Genomic DNA, 27,099 nt, shown 5'->3' with positions numbered 1-27,099 from the left:
TGTAATCAGTCTGGTTTGGTGTTAAGTTTCTTGCTTTCATTAGCCTTGCTTTTGGTGTGTCACCTTAAGAAAAACCCCAGTCAGGGGCGGAGCTACAGGGGGTGTGTTGACCTCCAAGCAAAAGGATTTCAGCCCCCACCCAATTTTGGGGTCAATATTAGTACCATTATGTTTCTTTTAGCATTAGCAAAAGACAGCTAAAAGCAGTCCTGTTTTAATATTAATAACATTAATGAAAATGTTTGATATGCACACTTTTGATCCTGTCATTTGCACTCATTTGCCACCATTCCAAAGTCTTCTGCCCCGCCCCCATATCAAATGTTCTAGCTCCGCCTCTGCTGGTTGTTTATAACTAAACTGTAGTGAATACTAACGTGAAAGCAGAAAAAAGCAAAAGAGAATCTTTAAGGTTGTGAATCACCTCACAGCTTCCACGGAGACCAACTCCTCAGATATCAGGGTGTGTGTTTGTGCGACTGTGTGACTGTGAGCACACGCGTGTATTCGAGCCGATCTCCTCAGTCGAACAGGATGCCAGAGGTCAAAGGGGAGGGTCAGAAGTCAAAGCCTGACTAAATAATTACCAGATACCCCTTCCAAGACGCAAACACAGACTTTATTTAAACTCTTGTGTTTTTTGTTTTTTTTACTATTTTTGAAGAGTCCAGACAGCATCTTCCTCTGTGGGCTCTTGTCTCAAAAACACACTCAAATACGCTCCCTTTTCCTTATTTGTCTCAGTGGCACTCAGACATCCAGCCATCTTTTGCACAGACACATGCATAATGCGTGTCAGAACGACACACACACACACACTCACAATCCCACAGACAGGCTATCAGTCAGGAAACATGGGGGGAGAAAAGGAGCCGACAGCCAGAGAGAGGCAGGGTGGATAGATTTAGCCTGTCAGCCCTGAAAGGCCAAAGGTCACAATAAAAGCCCACTGACATATGTATGCACCCGCATACATGAAGGCACTCATTCACATGCACACACATGCAGGCAAACGTATACAATGGTGCTCCTCAGAATAAGGTCAAATGTGGGGGGCAGACAGCTGGCTAGGTTCACTGCAAGAAGAGAGCCGACAGCTGGAGAGTTTTACTGGTGCCTAGCCTTAAACAAGAGTCACAGGGAAGAGTAAAGGGAGTGCAAGTGAATGTTTATGGCAAAGCGAGAGGTGAAGAAATATGTTTTGGTTTCGCCAAACAGACTTGATACCATTAACACGTTCTTCAGGAATTCACGGGTCGGCGAAGACGGGCCGGTTAAGACAAACTCCAGTGTTTCTAACATGTTTTTGAGCCATTTTTCTGATGATGGGGGACATTTGCAAAGACAATTAAGCTCAAAATGCATTTCTAAGTATTCAAATTGACCAAAAGGTCATGTATGCTGGGTGGGTCAAGAGTTTCCTGCTCCACTAAAGGCCATGTCACACAGCCACTACGCACATTTTGCACATGTAGCACGGATGAAAATTGGTCATACGTAAAAAATACCTGAAAAAAACTTGTCGTCTTTACATGAAATTTCATGCAAATCAATGTAGAACATGAACTGTACGTGATTTTTGCACAGTGTAGATGCAATTTGTGCATCGATTATGTAATTTTAATGGTATATAGGCGCTGTATGCACGATATAAAAGTTCTACATCGGTGGTACATGCGGGAAAAGTCTATTAAGACTTACTTGGAAAACACACACGATGGCATAAGATATACGTAATAATTGCGTATGAACTACACAAAATTAGTGTAAACTGAGTAATTTTTTTTTAAACAACCAAATATCTTCTACAGCTCAATTTATTGTAAAGACACATCGGCCTCGACGGACAATCGCGCATATGAACGAATGATAAACGCAATAAACACGTATGAATTACTTATATCACGCCAGTATTACGAAAGACCGAAATTTCATACGTGGAAAATGTGCAAAACGTATGCAGTGGCTGTGTGACACGGACTTTACATAGAGAGCATTAACCCTTTTGCGATCGAAGGCACTTTAACGTTGGGAGTGGGGTCATCTGGACCCCCCAAGACAGTGCGCTAAACCATTTGTAAACTTCACTGGTGTCAATGGATTACATGAAATACTCTTCACCTTTATCCACCTTTGTCATGGTAGGGATAACACGTCAATGTAAGGGTAGGGTCATTTTGACCCCACAACATAGCACAAGGGCTAAGCAACAGGGAGGGGATAGGTTGTTGCATGCTTAAAGTCCCGCCCACAACTCAGACGTAAATTTCTAATGAACTACCGCTGTATGAACTCATATTTGTGCCACTACAATGAGGAGTAAAGTCACAGATTTGAAATCAAAATGTCCTAAGTTTAGTTTTAAGAATAAAACTCTCTAAGTTGCACATTACAATATTAAATGTTTGCTTACAAGATCATGACTTTATACTGCCGCTCTGCAGGAACTACATCCTAGAAAAGAACATAGTTTTTGGGAACACCTTTACGATAAATCAAAAGCAAATGCATGTAAGCGCTGAACGTGTCACACCTTCAGACATAAATAAGCGTACACAGACATGCCTGTCTCCTTGACTTCAAGTAGGAGTATGGCCTCAAATTCAATAACTTTACTACTGGCAAAGACAAATTAGACCTTTATTGGATGAGACAACTGAAGGATGTGGGCTGAGTTGGGGTAAAAATAAGGGATGTATGGCCTGACAGTAAAAAATGTGAGGCTTTCTCAAAGCAGCCATTAAGCTGATGTATTTTGAGCCAATGTTTTTTGTTTGTTTGTTTGTTTTTCTGCAAAATGTTGGTTAAAAAGTGCTACAGAGGTGGAGAAAAAAAGGTTAATCTTGTAATTCTTTCAATCTCAGTGACAAAGGACATTTAAAAAGTGATGTTAAAAAATGTTTGCTACTTGTTTTCTAAAGTCTTAGTATCTTAGTGGTCTTACTAGTTCATGTCCTCCACCCAGAGTTTTGGTGCAAAATGTCAAAGCAGTGCAAATCTAGTGAATCTTGCTCTAGACTTTTTTTTTTTATCACTGCTCTACTCCGATATACGGAAGATCATAAGATTAGCATCAACCACAATTCTCAATTTCACCTTCGGTTGGTACTTCTGTAAAATGAATCCAGACATAACTACCAAATCCAAGGACTTGATTGGTCAAAGTTCAACTGGTTTAACTTTTGACGTGCGTTCAGTAGCTGTGCGTTTTATTTGTAGAGCCTGAAAACGGTCGCGTTAGAGTCCTGCGAGAGTTTGGAAGGAGGAAGCCTGAAACCCCCGTGTACATTTCATTGCAAGTGGCCGTTTGAGTGCGCATTGCTGAGGGACGTGTGAAGGGTCCAAAATGGGAACAAAAAGGTTGAATAACGTGACAATTCATAACAAAATGAAAAGCCGGGCATGACAAGACAACGTGGCTGGTTAAGCTGCTGCAACCAAGTGGGGTAAAGCTGGAAGGAGGAGGGGTGAAAGAGAATGGGGATTGAGGCGAGCATGTGGTCAACACAGCAGGAAGCCCAGTGGTCATTTCACCCATGGACACACATGCACACGCTCCGAATGATAGGCCTGCTGATAGAATGAACGATGACCGCTCAGCCAAACATGGAGACAAACTGAAGTCCAGGCCTGGGGCTAAATGAGAATCTATGGAAGCATCGACACACAAAACACAAAAAAAGACAAACTCTTCAGGCCGACCAGACAAAGCTTCGCCTGCAGTGGCGATCAAGGCCAGGCTGGTGGTTTCAGCACCACAATTTGTCTCAATAATGTGTTTTGAGTCAAGGCTATAAAATATATTTCTCCACACGATAAATAAAACAGCATTGTCTTTTGTTATTTTGTATTATCATCCCATCTTTCACTCCAACATCGATCATGCAGACATCAAGGAAAAGTGAATAACAAGTGAAGGTGTGCGTGTCTAAAAATTCACAAAACTGCTAGAAGTCTATATAATTGATGCAAGATAGGCATAGTGAAGCTATGAGGTGAATATTGAAGCAAGGCTAGAGTTAATATTACATTTGCAAGATCGTTTATAATTTTTAATAGGCTGTGTCAAGAGCACAACAAATAACATCCATCTTAACATGTAATTTCATCTCACGTTCAGCCTTCAAGCCTGTGTGGGACTGTTTTCAATGCCGCAGCAGGCTGCAACACACTTTCTAATAAGAAAAAGCTCCATCCCACAGGACAAATGAGACATGTACTGCCCTTCTGGATCATTTTAATCAAAAAAATGCAAATAGTATTCTTTAGATTTGTCCTAACCCAACCTTTCTTCAATGGGTCAAAAGTAAAGAAATGCATTAAAGTCAAATTCCAGGTTTGGCCATTTGGCACTAATAGGCTGTTATGATATAATCTGATTTATGCATGCTTTTACTTTGCAATCAGGTTGCTTTGACATTTAAAATATATAATTTATTGTATATATTATACAAATACTCTGTTTTTTTAAAAATACGAAATATAGGATGTTTGTTTCTAATGTTTTCATAGAAAAAAAAAGTCTTAGATCCTTGTGTTTTGAAATACTGATTATAGAACTACATCTCCCAACAAGCAACTTTATGTTCTGTTACATATAAAAACCCTAAAACAACAGTCGCCAATAAAAAACGAAATCAATGTATAATAATGCACGTATGTATGTTTTTTCACTACACAATAACTTTTGGAGGCCAGTTGGACATCTGGCTGTTCTGACGGACATTTCCCGCTAGGCCTGTATTTTTTAAGCATTTTTTTAACATTATTTAACCTAAAAGGTCCATTAAGTCACAAAATGCACAAAATTTTGTCTTGTGCTCCAAAAATGCTAACTTGTGCACTCAAAATACAAATAAAATGCTAATTTGTGTACAGAAAAAAGCAATATGTGTTCATTAGCATTTTGTGCCTACAAGTTAGCATTTTGTGTGCACAAATTTGCATATTTAAATTTTATACTAATTTGAGTGCATACAATACAAAAAAAGTCATAATGCTAATTTAAATTATAAATGCTAATTTGTGTGCACAAAATACTAAAAAAAAATGCTGATTGGTGACCAGAAAAAACTATTATTGCCCACTTTTGTGCCCAATATTCTGCACAAAAGTTAGCATTTTTTGCACACAAATTAGCATTTATTGTTTAAATGAGCATTGTGAAGATTCTAATTCGTGATGACAAATGCTAAATTGTGGCCACAAAATAGCAAGTTGTGCTCACAAAATGATAACTTGTGTGGACAAGTTACTTATTTGTGCAAACAAAATGCTTCCAACTTTTTAAAAACTGCAAATGCTTGAAATGAACTTGCTCCCAAGTCCCATGCCCCCATCTTGGGAGTTTATCTGGGGTCGTGGAGGGTCGTAATTAGGAGCCGCTGCATTTTTATGGGAAGTGCAGTTGTGTCTTGAAGTTCCCTTGAGACTCTTACTGGCTACCTAAAGAATGTCATGAAAATCTTACGATTGTTGTGCGTGCAGTAAGGGTAAAGTGAAGTATTTGTAAGGATAATGTAAGTTACACGCACTTATAGCTTGATGATGTCATACAGAACCCTAACGCCACTTTTTTTGTTGTTAGTGAAAGTGCCTGCATCTCATCTATTTAATGCTTTTTTTACCCATGCGCATTGTTCGAGTGTTCACTGCGACCTGCCGCCCGCAGCAGGCCCGAAGAAAACGTGCAGACAGAAGACAGGGGTTCCCACACTTTGCTGGCAAGTGTGCCAAACATTGGGAGTTGGGTCATCTGGACCTCACAAGACAGTACGCTGAGCCTTTTTTCTTCATTTGTAAACTTCACTAGTGTCCATGGATTACATGAAATCCTCTTCACCTTTATCCACCTTTATCATGGTTGGGATCTAGCACAAGGGCTAGATAGCAAATCAGAATTTAATGAATTGACTGTTCGAAGACGAGAAACTTTTCCCATTCACTCTAACAGTAAATAAATGTGAATTTCATCTGGTGTTTCTAATTGGATAAATGTATTTGACAATGTAATCCTGGTTTAATGCGCCTGCTACCTTGTACTTCTGTTCAACAAAGGTACACAAATGATTGCTTAAGTGTCATAGCTTGACTGACCTGCACTTTTTTTTAAATATATCTGTGCATTTTAACTCCAACGCTTTATTTATTTGTGTCACAGCTGAAGAGAAGAGATTTCTTACCACCAAAATGAGATATAACCAAAAAAAAAAAAGAAAGACAGGTCTAAATGCATGAAAACAGTTATCTGTGTAAGCACGTTCTTCGGTGCCAGACTTCACTGGCACACTATTGTAATGTGGTGTGACAATCTAATCTAATCTAATCTAATAGGACAGTTAAAACTTCAGCTAATCACACTACAAGGGGAAAGATTGCATGCAAAGCCTTCTCGTTTGCTAAATCGGGCAAGGGGAAATGAAATGTTGCACAATGGGGCTGTTGTATTATTAGTCTTTGGAGGAAGCTACCGAATCATTGGAACAGACCAAGAAAAAAAAGAAAAAAAGGTCTGGGAAAGTATCAGCTTCCTGCCTGTGACTTTGGAGTTTATCCTGAGAATGTCTGGGTCAGTGCAGAGTTTCCTGAAAATAACAGATTATTTTTAACCGGGTAGTTGAAACAGAACTAACTTTTTATAATATTTGCCCAAACGTCCTTAGTTACATTTGTAACAACTTCAATGCGCAAAAGAAGAAAGAGAAAAAGGATACGTCCCTCACCACTCCAGTCTGTCTGACCTCAGATGAACTCAGCTCAGCCTCCGCTGGTGAAGCGGAGGGCAGATGGAGGAGGGGGGGGGGGGCGAAGAGCCACAGACAGCAGCAGAGCCCAGGGTGGGAGGGAGGGGAGCTAATTCTTACCACGTGTTGCTTGTGTGGATGTTGAACTCAGGACGTACCTTTCACTCAGGCCGTTGTAAATAAAATCCACCAAAGAGGCTTGCGGTGTCCGACTTTTCAACACAAGCTATCAACAAATGCTAAAAGCTAATGCTGCGTTCAAACCCAATGCGATATGAGCGTCAAATTCCCGTTGGATGAAGCGCGTATCCAAAAATGTGTTCACAAACTCCATGCAAAGAAAGAAAAACATTGTAAAGTTCAGGAGAATCAGGTTCTTCTCCATGTCGGTTTTGGACTGATCACATCATCGATGCGTCAAAGGCAAAAGCTAAGTCTCTGATTAGTTTAAGGAACGCATCTACTTTGTCAAAGTTCAGATATTTGATCTAATTGCTACGCCAAAGTGCCCAAAACATGCTGCTGCCAGACCAATGGACTTTGGCTGACGTTCAAATCACGCCGTATCACCTCTGTTTACGTCTGTACATTCACTCATCATTGAAACTGGACGCCCCTGACGTGCGAATTGGGTTTGGTGTGAACAACTTAAGAGATTTAGTTCTTTGGTGTAACCCTTGTGCTATCTTAGATGACCCCACCCTTACATTGACATGTTCTCCCTACCATGACAAAGGTGGATAAAGGTGGAAAGATTTCATGTAATCCATGGACACCAGTGAAGATCACAAATCACTGAAGAAAAAAGGTTCAGAGCACTGTCTAGTGGGTCTAGATGACCCAACTCCCAATGTTAAAGTGCCTAGGATAGCACAAGCTTTACCAAACTTGTTTCATTTTCTAAATCCTCTCTCATTTCTGGTGGCCAGAAATGTACAGCCTTTATTGTGAACCGCTTTTGTAATAACAACAGCAAAATGTTCTAAACTTTCTGTGTGGACAAATTTTTTCCATGGATATTTTAAAGATATTCCAGATTTCTCTCATTTTTTACTTAAATCCGTACTTGGTTTCATTTACTTTGATAGTCTGAACATTTTAGATTGACCTCAGTGGTTTTGTCTCATTTTTTTTGTGTTTTGTGGACCAGCAGCCTGTCCAGCATTGGACAAAATGGGGAGGGGGTTGTTTATTTGGTACAACACTCAAAGCACATTGGCCAATATTGGTGTAGTGGTTGACGCCCTTGCCTCACACGAAGACCAAAAATGGTTCGAATCCCAGCTAGGACCCTTCCATGTGGAGTTTGCATGTTCTCTTTGTACATGTGGGGCTTTCTCCGGTTTCCTCCCACAGTCCAGAAACATGGGTTGTGGGTCGATCCGTGTCTCTTAATTGCCCCTAGGAGTGCATATGAGAGTGTGGCCCTGCAACTGACTAGCAATCTGTTCAATGTGTCCTCCCTTCACCCAACAGTAGCTGGGATAGGCTCCAGCAACCCTGTGACCCCCTAAAGGGATTCAGCTTAGTCTGAAGATGGATGGATGGAACAGATGGATGAAAATAATACTGGAACCTAATTAACACAAGTTTTTGTCCTCATTAGTTGAAGGTATAAAAAGCTATGGCTAAAAGAAATGTGCTACCCTGATGTTCGATACTTTCAGATGCATGAATTCATTTGAATCAGTGCACTTTAAAGCCCTGATTCTAAATGTTTCTGTTCTTGTGGAAAAACCTGTGGATTAATTTTTTAAAGTAAAAATCTCACAGCTTTCACCTCTTCATTACTGAATTAAACAAATAAAAAAAGGGGGGAAAAAATGAGTTAAGATCTTAAAAATTGACTGGATTACTCAACAGATCATGACAGTCTTCATGTTATAGTCTGATACCGTTTTCCGTTTCCTCAATCGGTTGTTTTCTTTTCTTTGTTATTTCCACATTCCAGGATTTTGTTGTTGTTGTTTTCTGAATTATGTTTATTCTTTGAAACATGATTGGCTTAATTTCTGATTTAATTTGAAATCTCGGTTTACTTGTGGTTTGTTTTTGGTTTTGCTTTAAAGCTACACCTAAGAGGTAACTTTACTGAAAACAAGTCTTGCAGACACAAAAAATATTTATTTCACTTCAGTTGCTAAATCGACTTTTGGGTTCATTTGTGTCATTTGGATTTTAGCGCTTTGGAGCTCCAAAGCCTCCTCTGGAACGCCACACCCGTCTACGCGTGACGTAAAAGCCGGCGCAGTAATGACCCACAATCGGAATAAATTATTGATATGCATCCCGATCTGATCAACAATCGACATAACCCACCTATCTCGATCGGAAGGAAAGTTTGATCCGAATGAGTCTGATCGGGGCAGAGTATTCTGAACGGTATGTTTACATGACGCATTTTTATGCCGAATTTTGATTACTTTTGTCCAGGTAACCACAGCAATTGTTGACTATAAATGGAAATAAAAAGACCGTTTTGGGTGACTGAAAAATTATGTCAATAATTGCTGGTTGTTTTGTTTTTGTTGTTACATAAAAGAATGGAACAACTAAAGAGCATTATAGTCATATGCGTATATTAACTTAAAGAGTTAAAGAATCCTTAACCCTTGTGCTATCTTAGATGACCCCACCCTTACATTGACGTGTTCTCCCTACCATGACAAAGGTGGATAAAGGTGGAAAGATTTCATGTAATCCATGGACACCAGTGAAGATCACAAATCATTGAAGAAAAAACGTTTAGGGCACTGTCTAGTGGGTCTAAATGACCCAACTCCCAATGTTAAAGTGCCTAGGATAGCACAACGGATAAAGGAGCTCAAAACCAACAATTTAGAAAACACCACTCTCTAAATTCACTTCTGATCATCTCAAAGAGGCGCAGCAGTCTTACATGGTTTTGAACAGCAGGAAGTAAAAGAAAAACCTTTATTATGACCCCTTTATTACTATTTCCCAAGTTCGTTTTTTTTTTTAAGGACTTTTTTGACACGTTAATGTAATCCAGTTTGCGTGTTCATAACCTTTTCTTCCTGTTACTATTCTCCACATTGTGGACACTGATTACTTTTGGGAAATGGGAAAAATGATCCACAATTGTAAATATGTTTGCCTGTGACCGAAGTCGCTGTAACGGCTCTGTTCTTTGCATTCCTGCTTCTTGTGAAAACACGAGAATTATTGATGAAGCTCCGAATTATTAAACTTTTAGGAGCTGAACTGTAATTCATTCAAAGCTTTACAATAATGTAGTGGGACAGTGAAAATCGATAGCCGTACTGTCAGCAGGTATCATTAATTCTTCATGGCACATTACCAGAACAGATTCTGACTGAAATCCAACTCGGTACATATTAATTCCCAAGAAATAAAATATTGATACAGCCGACACAGAAGCGGTGAGCAGCGCACACCCAAACTCACAGAAACAGAAACAGTTGTTTTTTTACACCCTGCATGAGGCCTCAGTGGTAGCTGTTTACAAGAAACATACAGAAAAAGTACTTGGAAATGTGCGCCGTACGCTCGTACATACAGTACTCAAAAGTGAAGGCTGTTGCATTAAATGCACAAAGTGAATCGACAGGCTCTTTTTATTTTGGAGGGTTAGTAAAAGCACTCATCCTGGGAACACATACACGCTCGCAACTTTTCTTGGAAACAACAGCGATTGTCAACACGAAGTTTCTCAAAGACGTTGAGGAGACCGTATGTCGTCTACGTCCAACCCCGCAACGACAATCGAGCTCGTCACACGCTCATGCATGAATGCAAACCATCCCACATGTGAACGTGTGCAGCGCGGCTGTTTGCCCCGCACATGTTCTGTTGGTGACGCAGAGGAAAAGTCATTACACTTGCACTTCCCCTCCAAACAGAAGAGAAGGAAGAAAGACTGTCTTACATGAAGCACACAGGAAATGAGTGGGTGACATGTGCATGTGTTGTGTGCTTGTGCGTGCATGTTTCACGGTCTGAAGTTGTCCCCTCAGGGCTGGTCACCGAGGTCTTGTAATTTCTTGTCTTTGATTGTCTCAACTGAGCAGACTACAGCTACAATTACAGCCAATTAAAAACACCCAGCTAAAAAGGCTGCCTCACTTAGCCAACAAGGTCTTGTGGGTTCACCATTTGTCCAAAGGTCTCCCCCAAAATAGCAGATTTGAAAGCGGAACGACTGTTGGATAAATACCAGTCATCTCCCTCTGTTTGTTTGCAGTACAACGCTCAAAGCGCTGTTCAGCTGTGGCAGCAGAGGATAAAACGGATCCACTCACAGGCGGTTTGAGCCGTTTCTCAAGTTTCATTTCTCCCCGCATAAAGATACAAACTGATGGAGCTTCTGCTTTTTAACAAAACTCCTACTTCTAATTGTGTAACTAATCACTTGACAGATAAGTGAGTGTGTGTGCTTCTCATGTGCCTTCCTTTGCAGGAGCTATGGTTTTGCATAACGTCCAAACCAGCACTTCCTTGTGTGCCTGACTGCATGTGGGTGGCTGTTTATCAGATAGCATCAGCTGTGTTTGTATGTACTTTAACTGCTGGAAAAAAAATATTAAAAAAATGGACACAAAGCATGCATTTACAAAAATAAGTGGAAATATTTAACTGAACTGGAATAGTTAAAATAAATGACAGTATCACTCTATTGGGCCTGACGCTTTTGTATTTCCCGCACTATAAGGCATACTTAAATGCATTAATTAAAAAACACACCAATAATTTGGAGTGCTTTATATATGGATTAGTTCTGGTTCTTACTGATTTTGGTATGATTTTGAGAGGTACACTGAGCTCTGTCAAAATGTTTATTTTCTTATGAGTTGCAAACTAAGTTGAGTGATGTTGTAAATAGCTAATACAGCTAGCGAGTAACAGTGTCGGAGTGTTGGGTTTTTTTACGTTACTAAGAGAGAGCTTGGGGTTAGAGTAGTCACAGTGACAATTATTTTATCGGTGTCAGTCTTATTTTTACATGTTGCAATCAAGTTTGGTTTTTAATATATATATATGCTAACACGGCTAAAAAACGTTGTTTTCCTCGCATTTAACTAATATGATTGGTAGTCAGCGTAGTCACACTAACATTTGTTTTAGCAGTGTGCGTCTGTTTTTTTTAAATGTTGAAGAAGTTTAGGTGTTAATGTAAATAAGCTAACACGGCTAACGTTTAGTGGTGTCGGACTGGGTTTTGTTTTATTTTTACGTGTTACTAACAAGGTCGGTAGTTAACATAGTCAAAGTAACATTTATTTTAGTGGTATCAGTCTGTTTTTTCACATGTTGCAATCAAGTTTGGTTGTTCATATAGATAAGTTAACACGGCTAATAGCAATGTCAAACGGTGTTTTTCCTCACATTTTACTATGATTGGGAGTCAGCGTAGTCACAGTATTGTTTGTTTAAGCGTGTGCGTCTATTTTTTGAAATTGTTGCAAAAAGGTTTAGGTGTTAATGTAGTTTTGCTAACACGGTTGACTTTAAGTGGTGTCGGACTGGGTTTTGTTTTATTTTTACGTGTTACTGACAAGGCTGGTAGTTAACGTATTCACAGTAACATTTATTTTATTGGTATCAGTCTGTTTTTTCATGTCTTACAAACAAGTTAGGGAGTTTTAGGCATTGTGCGTACACTAAAGCTTTTAACCTGACCAGCGTTTTCAGAATATCTGTTAAGGCAGTTATTCGGTGTGCTTTGACACAAGTTCAAAATAAGACCATTTATTGACGATGCGGGTTATAATCTGTTTCTTTTGGGTGTTTTTTTTTCTCTTAGTTATTTAGTGGTTAGATATCTACTTTACTGTTACACTTAAATGAGCTGAGTGGAAACTAGATGTAACCTATTTTTCCATGACTCCATACCAATTTTCCTTAAAAAAAAAAAAAAAAGCATTCTGTTGCCTAGAAGTAAATAAGTAAATAAATTTTTTTTTTTTTTTTTTTTTCTTAAACTGCATGCATAAACACACCTGCCTGATTGAAGAGGGGACTTCCTGCTTTGGCATGAAGTTTAGTTGTTGTTGTTTTGTTTTGTTTTTTTTGGGGGGGGGCTTCCTGTAGTTTCACATGCCATTAAACAACATCTGACAATGTCTGCTGGTAGTGCCTAAAGGCCTCCCCCTGGGAGTCTTGAGGGACATGTGTCTAAGTGTTTGTTGTAATTAATGGATAGTTCAGTGAGGACATTTCAGTATGGAAATAAGTGTTTTGGTGGCTGCTTACAGTAAAACATAATCACTGAAAAGGTTAAGACCCATTTGGACATTATTCAATAAAAAATGACGATAGAATTGGCTTCTTGTAAGATTTTTTGCACTCTAAGACCCTCTGCAATAACTAACTGCTGTAACAGTTTAGAAAACACCCCGAATCTGGGACAGAGTTCCTGGATCTGTTGCGTTGAGCCAGCTGAGGTTTGCTTCCATTATTCCATTTCCAGCTGTTATCATGAAGGAAGATGTCACACAAAGAAAAAAAGTACAAAGGGAATTGCAGTCTTGAGTTGCAGCGCATAGCTCAGAGGGTATCATCACAGTACCGTCTATATATATCAAACGCAATGGCGTAGGCAGGTTTATTAGATCCATGCTGCACAGCGTGACTTGCAATAAACTTATAGGATTGCTGAAATTTCACAGCCTGTAGGTGCCTTAAGTCAATTTAATGTCCTCTGAAGTCAAGGATGTACGACTCTGTGTGTGGATTATATACCTATAGGGATCCAGACACAGAGATCATGTGTGTATTTTTATGCGCACAACTGTGTGTTTACTAGGTGTCTGTATCCTGCTGAGGTGACAGATGTTTGCGTTGGTGACAAGAAGAGACCGTGTCCACATTGATCCTCTGGTGAGTGTGTGTGTGGGTGGGTGAGTGCTCGTGACTATGTGTGTTTGCGACGGTGTGCGTGTGCACGCGATTGGAGTTTGTAAAAAAGGGGAGTAAGTTGGAATAATAACTATAGGGAATACATATCCTTGCAGAAGTCAGAAAGGCTGTCCTTCACCTGTCTCTGTTTCAGTAGATGTGTGTGGGTGAAACCTGACATGCTTTCACAACACACACAGGTACAGCCTACCATCTCAACCAGGAAGTGATTGAGTTTCCTGAAGTCTGCAGATGTCCGAAACCCCATGATTCTCCCTCTGCCTCACTCTGTTTTTCTCACACTTCCTGTCTTTGTTGTTGTGGATTTATGTTAGCTCATGTGTTCTATTTCTGTTCAGCTGCTGTGTCTGTCTTGTCTCACCGCCGTTTCTCACAGACTGGATTGGCCTATTTTAAGTCCTGAGACACTTATGGTAGATGATATTAAGGGAAACATTTTGCGCAGAAAAGCACTTTTAAATGTTAGTATAATCTTCTTCCACTTTCGGCTTCTCCCATCAGGGGTCGCCACAGCGAACAAGTCGCATGGTAAATTTGGCAATGTTTTACGCCGGATGCCCTTCCTGACGCAACCTTCTCAAACCGGGCTTGGAACCGGCACAGAGGTAGAGAAGGGAACAGGGAGCAGCCCGGAGTCGAACCCTGGATTCACGGACGGAAGGCGCCGCAAACCAGCACGAGCTAAGCCAGCTCCCAAATGTTAGTATAATACAATGTAATAAAAAAAAATGGGTAAACCCAACAATAGCCAATGTCCTTGGATTGTCATGTTTTGAAAAACGACTCCACACTTTCTGACTGTACATCTATGGTGTTTCTTGAGTCACACCTCAAATCTGTGATAGGCTTTTGTTTATCCCACAATACACAGCAGCTAAATCCTTCCCTCCCTTTGGTTTGCCTTCACTCTTTAGAAGTGTTTTGCACCAGAGGTAATTTCCAAGTTGCTGCGGATTATCTGACAGACAACTATATATTGTCATTTAACTGTTGCTTCAGCTAATTGCAGTTTCATGGATGAATGTTTCTAGGTTCTATTCCATCAGGAAAAGCTAAACTTTGCTACTGACAAGAAGGTAAACTGATTAAACAATTACTGAACACTAAAAAATGAGATAAGATGAGATGAGATAAAGCTTTGGTTGTTTAGGGTCATTGGGAAAAAAAATAAACTTGAAGCCTGGTAAGTTTGAAAACACAGTTTTCATGCTAAAACAAGGTAAAAACATACTGTTGTGAGGATGCTTTATTGAGTAATGACCCAAACAAATGCTAAACGTTGTCCAAAAATGTAAAAAAAATAAATAAATAAAGGACCCCAATAACCTAGTAAAGTCTCAGTCCTGTCAACTTTAAACCTATGTCCAATCTGTTTAAAGCTGAAAGGGAAATCTTGTAATGGGTGAGCTGGAAAAGAACAAATGGACTAAAAGAAGAATGGACTGCTACCAGCAGACACTGTCAGATGTTGTTTAATGGCATGTGAAACTACAGGAAGGCCACCCCAAAAAAAAAGAAAATTCACGCCAAAGCAGGAAGTCCCCACCTTAAACATGCAGGTGTTTTATATGTGCAGTTTTTTTTTAACTTGTATTTATACTTGCTTTTTTTTTTTTTAGGAAAATTGGTTTGGAGTCATAGAAAACTTGGTTTTAGTGTAACAACAAGTAAGGAATAAATATAACCACAAAAATCTAAGAGAAAAAAAAAAACAGACATTGTGAGGCAGTAAATGGTCTATTTTTGAACTTATGTCAAAGCACACCGGATAACTGCGTTCATAATTATTCTAAAACTTATTAGTAACACGCTACACATTAGCCACATTAGATGTTAGCGCATCAACAAAACCTGTAACTCCCAACCTTGTTTGCAACAAGTAAAACAAAATAGTGATACCGCTAAAACAAATGTTACTGTGACTACACTAACAACCGTGTTCATAACACAGTCCGACACGTTTGCCGTGTTAGCATCTTTACAATAATGCTAACCTTGTTTGTAACATGAGAAAAAAAAAGATTCTGATAGAACAAATGTTCCTGTGCATACCCAAGCTCCCACCTTTTTAGTTTTTTTTGTTTGTTTTTTATACAAAAAAGAAAATAAAAACACTATAACACCGCTACACGTTAGAATATTCACAAAACTCATAATCTTGTTTGCAACAAGTGAGAAAAACAGACTGATACCGCTAAAGCACACGTTGCTGTGACCACACAAACTCCCAACCTTGTTGGTAACATGTAAAAAGAAAACCAGTCCGGAACCGTTACACGGTAGCCGTAACAGCGTATTTACAACTCCTGTGACTCTAAAACAACATGTAAAGCAACATGTAAAAAAAAACAGACAGATACAGCTAAAATAAACTTGACTTTGACTAGACTCAAGACATGTAAAAAAAAAAAAAACAGTCTGGCACTGTTAACGTTAGCGTACTCACAGTAACACCCAACGTTGCTTGTATCACTCAAGAAACAGACATTTCCACACACCGTGTGCCTTGTGCCTCTCAAAATCGCTTCAACACAACCTTAATTCATCCAGATATAAAATAAGGCGTGCTGTTGTTCTTTTTTTTTTTTGTTTTAAGTAAGGCTTTTTGGTGTTCCTTTATCCCTTGTGCTATCTTGTGGGGTCCAGATGACCCGATCCTTACATTGACGTGTTCTCCCTACCGTGACAAAGGTGGATAAAGGTGGAGAGGATTTCATGTAATCCATGGACACCAGTGAAGATCACAAATCATTGAAGAAAAAAGGTTCAGCGCACTATCATGTGGGGTCCAGATGACCCCACTCCCAACGTTAATGTGCCTCCAAGACACAGGATAGCAAAAGGGTTATACTCAGTTCTAGCTCGGATTTGTCAGTGAACACAGAACAGACAGTGAGAAAGCCTCTGAGCATCTGGTTTGGCAGCGTGGGCTTCTTTCCCACTTTGATGACTCCGTCTTCTTTTTTCCCCGCCAGAGTTGCTCGGCAGGTTTATGAATGAACCAGTCAGCATATCCAGCTTTAAAGTGTAAACAGCCGAGATGTAACTGAATTAGCACCGTTTTGAACTGTTGCAACTGGCTTGTCATCTGTCACTGTAGGAAACCTGTCCGTATAGAAATTAAAAGCTGTTGTAACAGTGATCTAATATTTTATGATTTTTATCAAACAAAACCAAAGTCAAATAAAATAGCAGTGTTTGTCTTTCTAAAACTCCCCTAAATTCTTTGTATATCAGTTTCATGTTTTAAACCTGTAACAACCTATAATGAGATCATGAAGGAAACAGTGTTACTGTAATGAAAAAGCTTATTAGTGTATATTGCCAAACAGTAAAGCAGTGCCTCACCTGTGCAATCCATGTCCCTATTATAGTTTTATTGTAGAGGTCTGGAGTCAGTGAGGAATCCTTCAGTCTTAATTAAATCCTCTGTCTTGGGGAGAATTAAGGTCGTGATCTCCCAGACCTCTCCGCTCCCACACTCCCTGAGAAAGAAAGAGGGAAGAAAGGAGACTTAATGAAGGAGTAAAAAGATGAAATGGCTTAATGAACTGCCTAACGAGGCCTGCGGCCGTTTAATAAGGGCTTATTACAGCTTAATTAGAGCAATAATGCAGCCTGTTTGGAGTCATTCGGTGTTGACTTGTGGCTGATTGTGTTTCATGGAAACTGGAGAAATGAGGGAGTGAGGACATTACAGACAAAAAAGATGGATAATGAGTGACGGGTTTATCCTAAGAGCGTTTGCAGCAGCCGATTTTGCAGTGACTCTTTCTTAGTTCTTGACTTTGTGCTGTTATAGTCTGTATATTTATGAATATTGTCTAAATGAGGGGTGTCCAATATGTCCGGCTGACCGTGATCAACATTTTGGGCACCCCTGATTTAGACATAAGAGTGAGTAGGTTGCAGGACACGGACGGACGGACGGACGGACCGACGGACGGACCGACGGACGGACCGACCGACCGACCGACCGACCGACAGACAGACTTAAGCTACATCCTCGCTCAAATGTACCTCACTTGACTGACGTGCAGAATGGCGAACTACACTATGTGCTAAGCTCCGCTAGCAGACATGGAGTTCTTCTTCCTCGTAAATTTCATAAACACTCAGCGTCAGACTCAGAACTGTGAATGAGCCAAATATCAAGTCACATAATAACTATGTCATCTCAGGACATGAAGAATGTGGCCTTCAGTGGCAAGGCTGCTCACCTTGCTCAGATATGAAAACTTTGACACAGCATGACAGAGTTGCAACACAACTGTACTTTTCTTTTAAACAAAGATTTCAATCCAATCATTTCAGTAACATGTAGAAGCTAATGAGTCACATGCTTTGACTCACCCAACAATGAAGTGTTTTCTCTTTAGACCTCCTGGTGGCTTAGATGAGTCAGAGCAGACGCATACAGCCATCTAAGGACACAATAGGATGACAAATGCACGACACGTCAAATCTTCACCCCATGCTATCATTCAACAAAAAATGTTCTGACCCATGATGCATCAGTGCAAAAAACCACCACTATATAGAAGTGAATGACAGAAATTTCTGAAGTTCTGAAGAAGAGGAAATCATAATTCTGTGAGATAAATATGATGTAAATTTCTTTTTATTTAGAAATGTATTAGTGAAATTTCTACACTGTGTCCTTTTTTTCTTGGAAAAACTGTTTTAAAATAAAATAACAAAGGCAACCCCTGTCTTTCCCCTAAGAGTTTAACGTTATTTAAAGCAAATAATAGGTCTGCATTCAAGCGACCTATTTCAATGAAAAGTCTATATAAATGCACGTATATGCATGTTTCCGGCTTCCACAGTCACAACTCTTGCATTCAACCGCCGCTATACAAGTTTTTAGGTCAGTTTTTGGGTTGTTACATAATGCAACGAGCGTTGGCATTTAAACCAGATGGTTGACACATGGTTAAATTACTGAGGTACCAACCATTTGAAAATTGATCATGAAGGAGAAATCAATAATTATGCTTTGTGCCTGGCCACAATGATATGATATGAAGTCTTTCATAAATCGGAATAGAGCTGTGAAAGAAAAAGCCTGAAACAAGATTTGTTAGTTATGCACCACTTTGACACCAAAACTATTCCAACTGTGAGTACACACACTAGCATCAGGTGGCGACATTCCAGTGTGAACACCATATGCTAAAAATGTGTTCAAGAACCCGTGTTCAGCGTGTTCTTCAACACGTGACACATGCTGGTTTTACATGTAGCATAAGAATTTCTGCCGCTATTTAGGAAAAACCATATCGCCAAAAAGTAGAATAAAGTCATTAGGTGGACAATTATGAATGACTTTGCTTTTGAAGCAGCACGCTGTGATGTCTGGCAGAGTTTCAGGAAGAATGTTTGAACTCTGGCAGTCAAAGTTTGTGGACCGCATCTCTGACGCGGCGGCTGCTCTTCCAAAATAAAACCCTCTCTGTTCATTTCCAGAATGCCAACCAGCTGGCATTCTGTTGCGCTGGGTGCAGTGATTTTCTCCGCTGTCATCTTTCCCTCCTCCTGGACGCATGTCAGTTTTCCACCAGAGTATTCAAGACGCCAGCTATTGTTCTGGAATGATGTCAGCCTTCTCACATGGCTTTCTTTGAGAGATTTAGACAAGCAGAGAAGCTGACAGTTCCTAGAAGGATGCCAACCCATCACATCGTTTGCTCAACCACTTGTCTGCTCTTCCGCCGTGTCAGTTATATGTTTAAAAAAATAAATAAAAGAAGGAGAAGAAGAAAAGCAAGATGTCCCTTTTAAGTGTGGAGTTTAAATCTTTGTGTGTTGAGCTTTTAAAAACCATGATGATGCCGTTCGGTGAAGTCTTCATCCCAATTGATTTCTAGCTTTTCTGTCTTTCTCCTGCGTGGTCAAACTGCGTTCCACATCTTTGATTCATTGGCCTTTATACTCCCACTCACAGCCTGAAGTCTTCAGATCAAAGGTTGCTGGTGATCCCCCCCACACACACACACCAACATTCCTTTTAAGCAATTGCCCCCAAATGGTGGAATAAACTTACCTCCATCTTTTCTGTGTTTGAACTCTGCTGACGCTAAAGAATTAGAAAAGCTATTTAGTTAGATCTAAGTCAATTACAGCTAATTAAACATTTGTTACTGTTCATGTTTTCATTTATATTTATTTTTCGTATGCTTGTTTACAGTTTTTGGAGTTTTTCGTCTGTGCATTAAATCTAGTTTTTCATAATCTTTTGTATTTTATCTGTATAAGAAGCTAGAAAAAAAGGGCGTTCATATTTGCTGCTCAGTGAAGGGATGGAAAAATGCTGAGTACACAGAAATACCATGAAATGTTAGCACAAACAAAAAGGACAACTTTTTTTTTTATGTGTCACATGTTGAAGGATCTCATATACAATTCTGAATCTGAGGTTAAGAAGTTACTATCAGCAGTTAGAAAAAGAATAAAAAATCCTGGTAAAGTTATATATAACTGTAATTTAGTCTGTGGATAGACTGGAACAATGGCCTCTACCACTTGGGTGTTTGAAGAAACTTTATCACTAGAACCCTTAAGACCGAACTGTATTTTTGTGGCATGAACCTAAAAGTGAAGGTTAGGGGCGTAACTGGGTTTTTAGGGAGTTTGAGGACATTTGTGAATTTAGGCTTCTGGACTTGGTTTGATTAGATGGCTGTTGCTGAACATTTCTTCACCTTATGTGAGCTTTCAAACCTGTGTAACCCTTGTGCTATCCCCCACCCTTGCATTGACGTGTTCTTCCTACCATGACAAAGGTGGATAAAGGTGGAAAGATTTCATGTAATCCATGGACACCAGTGAGGTTCACAAATCATTGAAGAAAAAAGGTTCAGCGCACTGTCTAGTGGGTCTAGATGACCCAACTCCCAATGTTAAAGTGCCTTGGATAGCACAAGGGTTACACTGGAAGGAATTCATCTGAACATCAGACACAAGACTTCGTGTGATTTTAGGTTACAGATTTTCTAAGACAAACCTGGTTCTGCGAGGAATGAGCCTCCATCCAGTTGCCAGGTTTCCATACATCCACTGCATCATGTCTGACCTATCTCTTCCGCCATCCAGCTCCTCCTCTCATGTGAGAGTCAAACGCTGAGTGTCAGGAGCTTTTGTTAGGCTAATTGGATTTTGGAATGAGATGATTTTGTTTTCTAGAAGTTTGTCTTAGAATAACAGGTTTCCCTAGTCATTAGAAACCAGATTTAAGGGAAACTTTTTTTCTGAATAATTAATAAAGCCAGTTGTTTGTGAAAGACCCATTTCGATGAAAATGGTGTTTTCAACATGCATTTTTTTAGGGGGACCTCGATACAGACTGACAACATCGGCCGGAAGTTGACATTTTAACCTTGGTGCTATCCTAGGCACCCTTGTGCTATCTTAGATGACCCCACCCTTACATTGACGTGTTCTCCCTACCATGACAAAGGTGGATAAAGGTGGAAAGATTTCATGTAATCCATGGGCCCCAGTGAAGATCACAAATCATTGAAGAAAAAAGGTTCAGAGCACTGTTTAGTGGGTCTAGATGACCCAACTCCCAATGTCAAAGTGCCTAGGATAGCACAAGGGTTATAACTTACCCTTACCCAAACCAGAGCAGCTGAGCAGCTCAGTTGGCTGTGTGTAGGACTGGCCTATGGAAAAACCAGGGTTCTTTGGAGCTCTGCTCCATTCTGATGCATCCACTAGACAACTAGATCCTTTTACAGTACGCTGTACAGCTCAAAACTGTGCTTGTTGTTATTTTGGGTTTGTGAGGAGCTGTAAGCTAGCGGGAGAAAGTGTAAACAGATAGCTCCCAGTTAAGGTTGCCGGGAAGGGGGGCGGGGTTGTTCTGTGCCATTGATCCCAGACTGAATTTCCAATGAACTCCTGGCGCTATGCAGAAACTATGTCCTAGAACAAAACAGTTTTTTTTTAAATTTAAATTTGGGCTTAAAAGAACAATCATAATTGAAAGACCACTGGTAACACTTTTACAATTTTGCCTTTTGTTGCACGAACCCAAACTCTCTGTCCTGAGGACACCTTCTCCTTTCCAGCACCTACAACTGACAGGACCAGCATTCCCTCCGACAGGCCGAAGCCTCGGTTGAGAGTGAATTACAGCGCGCCGTCATAAAAATACAAACTGTAGCCATTATTTTTTCCATTATTTTGCTTTATGTTCATGTTCAGTCATTTTCCAGTCATTCTCGGTTCCACCCATGTGTGTTACTTAAACTATAAAATGTGTCATTGGGTTTGGCTAATTGCAGCTAAACTGATAGCATATGCTGGAGAGTTTTTTTTTTTTTTTTTTTGCTGCTCAAACATCTAAGTATGAAACAGCTGATGATATGAGAGTTAAAAAATATATTTTACTGAAGCAATCCTTGGAAGTTGTCAGCCCACTTTTGTTAGTTGTAGAAAAATCTCAAATATTTGAGTAAGAAGCAAACTTTTGCACTTTTTTGAATTGCCTGGACTGAGGTCCATAAATCCGTGGGACAATGTGGATCTTTGTTTGCATTGCTTTCTGCTGTTTTCAGCAGTCTCTCCCATTTCCTTCACTCTCCCAGCTGAACCCTGGTGTGCTCAAATATATATCCAGTTTTCCGCGGGCCATGATGTCACTCCGCCTGTGGGGCTTTCCCACATTCATGGCTCAGCTGATAACACATGTGGTGGAAAACTGTTAGGGCGCATGGGTGTGTAGCGGCCCCAAACTTTGAACCCATATCAAACTTCCATGAGAAACAAAAACAAAAAAACAAGCAAGGAGGGGATTTGGCAAAGCAAAATAGGGCTATTTTCTCCCAACCAACAACCAGCAGCTTTAAAGCTCATCTAGATTGTGATTACATTGGCTAAATTCAACAACCCAGCCCATGTTGTTGCAGGCAGCCAGGCTACAGCTGTGCTTTACTCCATAAAACCTTGAAAGAAAAAAAGCATTTCCCGCTGTGATCGCTCTCCTTACCTAGCTTATTTACACAAGTGCAATGTATGTTTGGATAAATCGGCAGAATTTGCCACATTGTGAGTCTAAACTGGGGCATAAGTTGTGCGATCGTTGTACGGATCCACCACACTTTGATGCTTCAAGTCGTGAGGAAAAAAAGAGGAATTCTTTATGTTCTTCGTGCTCCCACAGTCCTTTTTTCACACACAACAAAACCTGCACTGAAGAAAGAAGATCGTGCCAAAAGGCTGTAGAAAATAAATGACACTTAATTCTGATTTAAGATGTAGGTCAGGGGAGGGGAAGGGTCCCTCGGGAGCAGTCAAAGGACTAACTCAGCAGATATGGACCCTCAAAAGGAAGCTGGAGTTGTTTATGAAGGAAATGACATCATCAGGCTTGGCTCAGACAATGACTTCATGCTGACATGGTAATGGCAGTGCAGGCGGGGGGTGAAGTGGTGTTTGGAGCAGTCGTATCTGCAGATAAAGGGTGACCGGGTGCAATGCGGCTATTTTAAACCCGGACGCCGATCCTTCATCTTGTGCATTTTGGTAATAATAGTTGAGCAGCAGCTCACTTGATTCAAATTGGTTGTCTGTCTTCAGACTGTTAGAAAATCCTTCAGCACTTTATGCACCTTAGTACATGAGAGATTGAGAAATAAATGAAAGGATTTCCTGGTTATACAGATATGACCTTTTAGTGGAGTGTTAGAAAAAGGTTATGTTTACAATTCAACATTGTTGAAATCACTGGTTGTGTGGCGCTGAGCTGGTGTGCCTCATAAAACTGTGAGTCTCATTTACATAGAACTTTGCAAAATATTTCCCAGTGTTGCTTTTATTTAGGTTTAATTAAAAGAATGAAACCCCCTACATCAACTTTGGGAGTTTTTCCAGTCCATTACACTAAAATTTGAACGCCTAATGAGTCAAAAAACTGCAAATGACGGACACAAAAAGACGACGGTTAGTCAAAAAAGGACTTACAGGTGGGATATCTGCAGGCGAAAAAAATGGGAACACCTGTACGGCAGCCAGCCGGAACATTAATAATAATAATAATAATAATAATAATACATTTTATTTATAAGGCGCCTTTCTGGGCACTCAAGGTCGCCGCACAGCATGTATACAGTATAAAATACAATAAACACTTAAAACAACAACAATTTAAATAAATACAAAATTAAATAAAAAATATATAAAAAGGTGAAAAGGTTAATGTTAAAGTGAATAGGCCATTTGGAAAAGATGAGTTTTTAGCTTTGATTTGAAATGTGGGAGTGTGTCAGTGTTGCGGAGGTCAGGGGGGAGTGAGTTCCAAAGCCGGGGAGCAGAGCAACTGAATGCCCGGCTCCCCATGGTGACAAGACGGGCAGAAGGGACAGAAAACTGGATAGAAGAAGAGGAGCGGAGGGAGCGAGCAGGAATGGAGATATGAAGGAGGTCAGAGAGATATGGAGGTGCAAGGTTGTGAAAGGCATTGAATGTGTCGAGCAAGATTTTGTATTGAATGCAGAATGGGATGGGTAGCCAGTGAAGCTGTTGAAGGATAGGTGTGATTAAGACCTTCAGTGAGCCTGAAGAGCAAAACGTTTTCATGTACCTTTTTTTTTTCTACTGGCACGCTGCAGGTGACTGGTCATAGGGAACACCTAAACAACATGAGAAGGGTGAAGTAGGTGATATCCAGGCACACCGTATGAAATTTGACCTTTTTTTTTTTTTTAACCCTCCAAAATGTGCGTACTTCGCACGGAGCCCATTATAGCTGTTCAAGTGATGAGTGCACGCTTATTCCACACAGCCTGACTGTTAAAAAGGAAGAAATCCGACAGCAGATTGGGGTTTGTGTGGACATTATACAGGCACCCTGCATACCCCATGCATGCAGCATGGTGCAGTCAGCAATGTGCCAGTGCGCACACCTTACCCCTTGTGCTATCCTATGGGGTCCAGACGACCCCACCCTTACATTGACGTGTTCTCCCTACCATGACAAAGGTGGATAAAGGTGGAGAGGATTTCATTTAATCCATGGACTCCAGTAAAGATCACAAATCATTGAAGAAAAAAGGTTTAGCGCATTGTCTTGTGGGGTCTAGATGACCCCACTCCCAATTTTAAAGTGCCTTGGATAGCACAAGGGTTACAAATGACTAGGGTGTGGTGTAAGGGCATCAAACAACAGCGTCACCTCTCCTCATAAGTGTGCATAGCTTCTTTTATCCTAACAAATGTTTCACGTTACTTTTACCACACGCTTAACACAGGTCCGTTCCATTTTTATTACGTCTCTTAAGGTGGCCCTTTGAGCCTTAAGGGAACTGCAAGACGCACCTGCGCTCCCCTTAAACTGCAGCCGCTCACGTCTTCGACCCTCTACGGGCCTGGAGAACCCCGAAAACCTGCAGCACCCATACGAGTCAACCTCTGCATGAGTTCAAGTGACTAAGGCTTTACCAATCATTTCAAAGGCCACAACACTGATAGTCAACATCTCAAATGGAAGTGAAAGGATAGAGTTCCCAGTCAGTCGACACTCCCACAACACTGACATGTATCTAGGACTCGTGCACATAACAGGAATTCTTTGTGACATTCTCACTGAGATAGTTCAGTGTGCTTTTATTTTGAAAAAAGGAACCTATCCGTGATGTTTTTTCAAAGTTGTTTTTGCCTGCAATGAAGCAAAAGCTGCTTGGTGTGTTCAAGTCCAGTACTTGGTAGATCCATCCAGAGCAGCCTCTGTACCAAAGGAAGAGCCTCTCCTGTATGAAGAACTGATAACTACGCCACCGCATTGCAAACAAAACTTTCTGAATAGCGAATAAAATTATTAAATATTTCCTTTAATAAAAAATAATAATACATTTATTTTTGCTTTTAACAACTTTTTTTTTTTTGCTTTTTAAATCTTTCAAATATATCAACAAATATTTTCACGTGCGTTGTGTCTCATCTCGCTTTTTCCCTATCTCTGATTTTGCGTTCATAAGTTTCCGTTTAGCGTAACATAGCTGCCATCACACAGCATGCTGATTGGTCGCTATGTACTCCTTCGCTTTTAGTCAGAGACAAAATGATTGCTGTGGTCAGTCGCTGTAATAAGTCATCCTGTCTCACATGATCACTTTGGGTCCAAACAATGATGGGAAAACTCAGGCTGTAAAAATGTTCTTCCACAGACAGCCCATAAATTGATTGTAGGACTCAGGACAGTGTTCCAAAAATTAGTAGACCACAGAATAAAGGACCAGAAAAGTTTCTTGTTTCCTTATTTTTGTGTTTTGCCAACGACTGTTCTGTGCACTAATCTGCAAAGGTTACAAAAGTCTTTCAGGTCTTTTCAAAAAGTCTGTGCTTAAAAAAGCGTAAAATCCCAGAAACACTGAAAAAAAAAAATAAGTCAGGGAGAAGTAACAAAACTATTTCCTTTTCTCATACAAGAGTTGAACCATGATTTGAGGAATTTTAATTGAAAAAGATTCCGGCTTAAAATGTTTCTTTTCTTTTAGGGATTTATAAATGTTTCTTTAGAACAATCTGCAATTAAATGTTGATTCAAATGTTTTTAGGTTGTTCCCAAATTTCCAAAAAATAAAGGACGACTAAAACTTTCCAGAATAGCAATTTTGTTGCTTTGTATTTTTTGCAAACTGTGATGACCTCCTCTTGTCCTGAGGATTAGGCCAGTACAATTGGAAGGAAAAAAAACAATCCTTCCCACTAAAAGAGAGAGACAGAAAAAAAAAAGACGAGTGGGTTTAGAGGAGCCGTTGGACCTCCCAGGAGCAGAATTGGAATATATCCCCAAAACAAATCATGATGCTGCATTACGGATCTGACCGTGTGCCCTGGAATTATTAGGCCAGGAATTGAGTGGCGACAGCGCTAATGTTGGCTGGAGGAGAAACACTGAGTTTAGTGAGACACTGTTTGTTCAGGGAGCACTTACAGACAACAAAAACTGATTTTAAACATCTGCTGTTGCCACTCAGTAGTTGATAATCACCTTAGAAAGACTCAGTGGAAAACAACACAGTTCAAATAAATAGCAGGTAAAAAAAAAAAAAAAAGTGAAGTATTTAAAGGGCATACCATGCTTTTTTTAAGCCTTTTATAGTAAACTATATCCATTTATATGATCATATATCACCTTTGGAACACTAAAGAACAGTTTTTTAATAAAATATTAGTCATTTTCACAGCTTATTTTCAGACCCAGAAGTACAGCAACTTGATCTCTGAGGCTCCGCCTTTTGCTTCTCATGGATGGCCTATGGCCTATTTCATGACGTCAACCTGGAGCCGGCCACGGCATCGTGTCTGCGTGTCGCCCACGAAAGAAAAACAACATCCGAACTTTTGCAGAGATGGATGTGCATACTGTGCTTAAAACATAAAAGCCTTTCGTCGATCACCGCTAGCTCCGTGGAGAAAGTGGATATTAGCCTGAGGGCGGGGCTGGCAG

At 40.1% G+C, this 27,099-nt stretch overlaps 1 protein-coding gene across 28 annotated transcripts in view; it reads right to left on the bottom strand.

The window, feature by feature from the left end:
* LOC101157968 (uncharacterized) overlaps positions 1-27,099 on the bottom strand; it is a 197,254-nt gene that overhangs the window by 104,636 nt on the left and 65,519 nt on the right. For 21 of the 28 annotated variants that reach the window (XR_002291942.3, XR_013648300.1, XR_013648312.1 and 18 more), the window contains 2 exons: positions 17,997-18,067; positions 16,992-17,128 (listed from right to left, as the gene is read on the bottom strand). The exons of 4 other annotated variants lie outside the window; for them this stretch is intronic. The gene's annotated coding sequence lies outside the window, so the exon portion shown is untranslated. The remainder of the gene's footprint in view (positions 1-16,991; positions 17,129-17,996; positions 18,068-27,099) is intronic. 3 more of the 28 variants (XR_013648315.1, XR_013648316.1, XR_013648313.1) reach the window with 1 other exon arrangement.

This window comes from Oryzias latipes, chromosome 16 (assembly GCF_053564925.1).
Source record: "Oryzias latipes strain Hd-rR chromosome 16, Olatipes_Hd-rR_3.1".
NCBI lineage: Eukaryota > Metazoa > Chordata > Actinopteri > Beloniformes > Adrianichthyidae > Oryzias > Oryzias latipes.
This window is presented reverse-complemented; position numbering and strand designations above follow the sequence as displayed.